At 36.5% G+C, this 6,872-nt stretch overlaps 1 long non-coding RNA gene across 1 annotated transcript; it reads left to right on the plus strand.

Annotated features, from left to right (window-relative positions):
* The first annotated feature begins 4,195 nt into the window (after nucleotides 1-4,195).
* On the plus strand, nucleotides 4,196-6,129 carry LOC110938966. Its single transcript, XR_002591857.2, has 3 exons — nucleotides 4,196-4,351; nucleotides 4,861-4,927; nucleotides 5,888-6,129. It is a non-coding gene; the product is annotated as an uncharacterized LOC110938966 (long non-coding RNA).
* Nucleotides 6,130-6,872: the final 743 nt, after the last annotated feature.

A 6,872-nucleotide genomic window follows, 5' to 3' on the forward strand; every position in this document is an offset into this window, starting at 1 on the left:
CTATTCTTGCGCTTCCTGATGGTAACGATGACTTCGTCGTGTACTGCGATGCTTCAAACCTTGGTCTTGGTTGTGTCCTTATGCAACGCGACAAGGTTGTCGCTTACGCGTTGAGGCAACTCAAAATACATGAGAAAAACTATACTACTCATGACCTTGAACTTGGCGCAGTTGTTTTTGCCTTGAAGATTTGGCGACACTACCTTTATCGTACCAAGTGTGTGGTCTTCACCGACCATAAGAGCCTTCAACATATCTTCAACCAAAAAGAACTGAACATGTGTCAACGTCATTGGGTGGAATTGTTAAACGACTACGACTGCGAAATTCGCTACCATCCAGGTAAAGCGAATGTAGTAGCCGACACACTTAGTCGTAAAACTCATGTAAAGAGTATTCGTTGTTTCCAAGTTGTTAACGATCTTCAAAACCGCATTCGTGAGGCTCAATACGCCTCTATTAATGAAGGTAGTCTCTCCGTTGAGATATGAGGTGGTGTTGAAAAAGATAATGTGTCTAAATCCGATGGTATTCTATACTATCTCAATCGTATCTGGATTCCAAATCATGATAATCTTCGAGACTTTCTGATGAAGGAGGCACTCAAATCGAGATATTCCATTCACCCTGGTGCTGATAAGATGTACCAAGATATGCGTATGTCCTATTGGTGGCCTGGAAAGAAGAAGGATATCGCCATCTTCGTTGCGAAATGTCTTACTTGTTCGAAGGTCAAAGCCGAACATCAACGTCCCTCTTGTTTGCTCGAACAGCCAGAAATTCATGACTGGAAATGGGAGAGCATTGCTATGGATTTTATCACAAAGCTTCCTCATACTTCTTCTGGTCATGACAGTATTTGGGTGATCATTGATCGATTGACCAAATCAGCTCATTTTCTTCCCATTCGTGAAGATTTCAAAGTCAAGAAATTGGCTAGAATCTACACTGATGAAATCATCTGTCGTCATGGTATCCTCATTGACATTATCTCTGATCGTGATGGTCGCTTTACTTCCCGCCTTTGGCAAACCTTTCAGTCTGCTATGGGTACTGTTTTAAACCTTAGCACCGCTTTCCATCCTTAGTTAGACGGTCAAACCGAGCGTACTATCCAAACTTTAGAGGATATGCTTCGTTCATGCGTAATCGATTTTGGTGGTAACTGGGATTCACACTTGCCTTTGATCAAATTCTCGTACAACAATAGTTATCACACGAGTATTCAAATGGCACCCTTCGAAGCATTGTATCGTCGCAAGTGTCGTTCACCTATTTGTTGGAACGAGATTGGTGAAGTTCAAATCACTGGTCCCGAGCTCATACAAGAGACAACGAACAAGATTTTACAGGTTTGAGACAACTTACTGAAAGCCAGGAGCCGACAAAAGAGTTACGCCGACAAGCGTCGCAAGCCCATGGAATTCGAGATGGGTGACTTCGTACTTCTCAAGGTATCCCCTTGGAAGGGTGTAGTTCGATTTGGTAAGAAAGGGAAACTCGCACCTCGCAACGTTGGTCCTTTCAAGATTCTCGAAAGGATTGGCAATATTGCATATAGACTGGACCTACCTAAAGAACTCAACAACGTACATCCTGTCTTCCACGTGTCCAACCTAAAGAAGTGTCTAGCTGATGAAGGACTTCAAGTCCCACTCAAAGATCTTCAAATCAACGAGACTTTACATTTTGTGGAAAAACCCGTCAAAATCATGGACCGAGGAGTCAAGCAACTGAGTCGCAGTCGAATTCCTATCGTCAAAGTTCGATGGGAAGGAAAACGTGGCGCTGAGTTTACTTGAGAACTCGAAAGTGACATGAATGCTAAGTATCCGCATCCGTTCGTTATATCTTCCTAAATTTCGGGACGAAATTTCCTAAAGGATGGGAGACTGTAACGCCTCGCATTTCGCAGCTTTCCGTTTTTAGAAAGTTCATCTTGTAATTCTAATTTCGGGAACTCGTTTCCTTTGTAATCATATTTCGTTTCAAGCTATTGTAAATCCGAGACTTTGAGCATAATGAAATGATTTTTTATAGATATAAAATATACATCGTTTATACATTATTTATACATCAATACATATGTTTGGTTGATGCTTGATTCATAAACGTAAGTGTAACTCGTTTAATCATTTCATTATATGACATTTCATTATACTTTGCGTATACTTGTTTAATCATTCCAATACATCACTTATTCTTACAATACAAAAATCATGTTTACATACTTGATTAGCACTTGGTTTCTTGTCTAAAATACATATTAAGCTTTTGTTACATATTGATTATATGTTAAGATAACATAAAAACCTAACTTATATCACAATATACATATTAACATGTTTAAAAAAAATAATAAAGATAAAAGGATGAAAGTCAGCTTCGGAAGCTGCCAAACATTTGTAGAAATTACTTTTTTTTTATTATTGTTAAACACCTATCACATGGTGAATTAAATAGTTAGCTAATTATGCATTAACCTAAACTTAGTATAATATGCAACTACCAACTTATGTGTTAATTTGATAACAAAAAAAAAGGTTAGGATGAAAGTCAGCTTCGCACGCAGCCATGAAGGCTGGTTTTAATTATTTTTTTATTCATTTAACCCCCAACTAATCATATTAAATGCTAACCAGCCCAACCCTAATCCATTCCCTATATAACCCAAGCCTCCTCCAAGCATTTTTTTACTTTCTTTGCACTCTCTAAACCCTCTCAAACACACATAAATTGCAGCTGAGTTCCAGGTTCGAGCAGATTCATACCTTCACACAAAAGTGAGCATAACTCACTCGTTTCTTATCCGATTCACTTGATTCTTTTTCCTACATGCTTATATTAACCTTAGGAACGTTTCCAATGGTTTTTCATGGAAAACCAGGCCCTGGAACGTCACCAAAAAGGCTCCAAAGTTGACTGATTTTTCTGTTCTTGTTTCATACTTTGATAAACTTGATTAAGCTTGAGGAAACTCATCTCAAACCTATGTCCTTATACTTATAACCACATCTATGGTTAGTTAGGCTTAAAAACAAGGTAGAGACATGTAAAATCAGAGGTGTAAACCTCACAAACTTTCTGTTTTGTTCAAGGGTTTAACCCACAAGTGACGTTCAAGCTTAAGACTTGATGATTGTGTGATTTAGGATTAGCTTGGGCTATCATACTTGAGAATCCACACATTGCTTAATGTTTTCTCATAGATTAGTTGTTCATATTCTAATATTACTTGTAAGTTCATGACCCTCCTTGAATGTTCATAACATCAAGTGTAGTGGTGAACATCTAGAGGTGCCTATATGGAAGACTTGTTCTTCCTACCTCCTACATGAATTCTATGATACTTAAGAGGTTCCAAAATGGAGGATTCATCCTCCTACCTCATGCTTGACATATTTGACATATTACATACTACATAACTTATATATATTACCTAAGTAATCAACCTTTGATAATGATATAATGGTCACTTGTCAAAGAGTTTGGTTAAATCATCTAAACACTATGTGTTAAAAGATTATTACTTTCATATGAATATGTTCATACATTTTAATCTCCGAATCTTTAATCTACCGTTATCCTCCAATACTCATACGCCTTTGTTTCTTCGTGTAGACGGACTAGGTGTTCCAACCTCCCACAACAACTCACTCGCGGATTCACAAGTGGAAAGCTTGCAAAACCGTGAGTATACTCGAAACCCCCTTTTTATGTTTACCACTTTTGGGGTGTAACATGTTAAATTATAAAATCACACTTAAACTTTAATCTCTATACGTGCACGAAACAATCCAAATACATGAATGCTATGTTGTGGTACTTGATGCTTATACTTGGGTGATTCTTATGTGATACTATAGTCATTAGCTTTGTATGAGCCTCCATTTAACATGTATAACGCTATAGGAGTAACGCACCACCCGTGAACGAGAGGTCATGTTGAATTATATCATTTTGCGTAAACAGAGGTGTAACACCCCGAAAATATAAAACTTTATATTAGAATTATAAAGTTTAAATAAATGAGAAATTTATCAATTAGAAATTTGTAACTTAGTTAACTAACAAGTCTAAAATTCAACTTACATTGTGGATAAAACAACAAAAGTTATGTTGGATAAGTAGAGGGACTAGTAATGTCAAGACTTGAATTTTATTTACTAAATTAGTAAAACAAATCAAACCCCTCATTTGAGAGAGGTCTGATCGATCAAGAACACCCAGGGCGACACCCACACTTTTCAAACCCTAGTTCACAAGAAAAACTGTAAATTGAAGGCCTAAATCAAGCAATAATCGAAATCTGAACATGGAATCGTGATCACCTCGTCAAGGGGATCATAAGGTATGTTGAATTAGGTCATTTTCATTCGATTCAAAGTTCATGTATGTGATCAAAATCGAATGTAGAGCTTGATTATGTGTAGTAAACATGAAATTGGAAGTAATGTAAGGTTTAGGGACAAACCCTAGATGATTTCTTGTCAAATTCTTGCATGATAATTGTATAGATCAAAATCACCATAGTGGGTGATTAGTATGTTAGTAGAACTTGAAGAACACTAGGATTAAAACTCTTGTTCTAGTGTAAACTGAAATTATGAGGAAAATTCTAAGTTGTTGATGTTAACATATAGACATGTAGTCAAATTGAAGTTAATTTTGGTGATAAACTCGAGTCATGAACTTGTTTTAGATCATGTAAAAATCTGACCCGTTAGGTGTTTGATAAAATGCCTAAAAGAGGGTTAAAATGTTAAAAGTTGGGCAAAACGCAGATTTGAATATGTTAAGAAATAAATCGTTAAAGCTTATGAAAGAGTTCTAATTTTTGTTATAAATTGAACTCTCTAGGCAAGGAATCCGGAACGTCAAGTGGACACGCCGGAAGTGATACACGCGGAAAAGGTGTGCTTTAAAGGTACGTGACATTGTCTCGTTAAATTCTGTATATTTACTTTGGTTTAGAGTATAAATGAAGTCGTAGATTAGTAGATACGTTTGATGCGACTTATAGTGACGAAGATCACTTGACTATCAAACGGGTCAAAATATAGATTGAGATTTAGATCTGAATGGTTAATAATGTGATAGTTTTCATTAAGTAGTCAAACGGGTCGAATTGATGTATTCAAAAGGACCATAGTGATAATAACTAGAAAGTTTTGTATGTGGAAAGGCGTTGAATCGCACCATAATTACGAATTTGCCCATAACACTTCTAGTTGTGAATCCGGGTTATTGGGTCCAACTATAAAAGTAAGTTGTAAATGTTGCTCCAAACGGAACATTTGGATTCCGTATGAAACAAGTTCTTGGTTCTATGGGAACACAAAGCCACGAATGGCGTAAATATGTCAAGGATATAAGCCCGGGATATTGGGTAAGTATGCCAAGTGTAACTAGAAACTAAAAAGTGGTACAAAACATCCATTGTTAATGGGTTGGATAAACGAAACAGAGAAATCAGGGGCAACTCGTTGGTACCTTGGTTTCCGTGATGGGAAATTCACATGGTTAGATCCGTAATTTTATTACGGACGCATAGGAAAAAGAATCGGTAAAAACGGACAAGTGAGCAAAAAGTTATGATGGTTTAAAGTTGGAAAATAGTCAAATTCCGGAACTGGGCAGAAGTGCAGGATTTTAACCTGCACCTGCTGGAAAACATGTTCCCCCGCGCCACGCGGAGGAATACATGAATACCCCCGCGACACGCGGAAGCCGTCGCGAGACGCGACGGATTTGATGTCCCCTGCCGCGACACGCGGGAGGATTAAAAATTAAAATTTTTATTTCCCTTTATTGATTTGATGTTGGAACATGTTTACATGTATTATGTCAATGCCGAAACTAATGTTTTTAGTGGTTTTGACTTTAGGTGACTATGGTGGATTTCCGGATGGCGGTCAAGCAATGTAGAAGAACCGAACACGTATTTTGAAGCTTCCGCGTTAACTTAAGTTTGTTTAGAACAATGATTTTGATGTGAATGAATTGACAATCATGTCCTAAGGTTTTAAACTAGTTGGTGGTGACTAGTATAAGTTACTTTAAACTTCCGTTTTGTACTTTCATGATCATGTAGTTAATTTGAAATGAAAACTTTTTGTAAATTGGAAATTTTAGGATAAACTCATGAAATATATTAAGTAATCTCATTATTAAAAGTAAGGGTGTTACAAGAGGGTTGACTAGAAATATTTAATGCCTTGTATGATGATCTTGTATAAACTAAGTTGCCATGTGGATTCGTTTTAAACTTTTAGACTTATACTTATACTTATACTTATTCTTAAACTTGTATACTCACCTTTGCTTTTGCATTGAACTTTATTTTTAAGTGTTGTATCAATTTTGTTATTGTTATGTTATGAACATGTTGTTATTTGAATTTTCCTTGTAATGTTTGACAATTTGATTATGAAATGAAAATGGTTGATTTAAATATTGTCACAAATAGTGTTATGAAGTCTCTTGCAATCTCGAACTAGTCAACTCCGATTATTCCGCCATTGGTTGGGGTGTGAGAATGGTAGTTTTGGAAAGACGTTCCTTGATACCAATCTGGAAGTGTAGAGTTACACTTAATGAAGATGTTTGCATCTTTTGCTGCAACAATCTTCTTTCGAAATTTTTTATCGCTTTCTTTATTCCTTCTAGAAACATGCTGATTTCAAGCAGATTTGGGGAAGGGTAAATGAACTTTTATTAAACCAGCAGAGAATACTAGTGAAACAAGTTCTGGGCTTGCACCTGGACAAAAGATAATGAGACTTTTAGTAGCCTTGTCTTATGTATAGATATGCTCGAATTCGAAATCATTTTGACTAAGAGCTCTAGCTTTGGACCAAATCATTCTAAAT

Source organism: Helianthus annuus, chromosome 5 (genome assembly GCF_002127325.2).
Source record: "Helianthus annuus cultivar XRQ/B chromosome 5, HanXRQr2.0-SUNRISE, whole genome shotgun sequence".
Taxonomy (NCBI): Eukaryota; Viridiplantae; Streptophyta; class Magnoliopsida; order Asterales; family Asteraceae; genus Helianthus; species Helianthus annuus.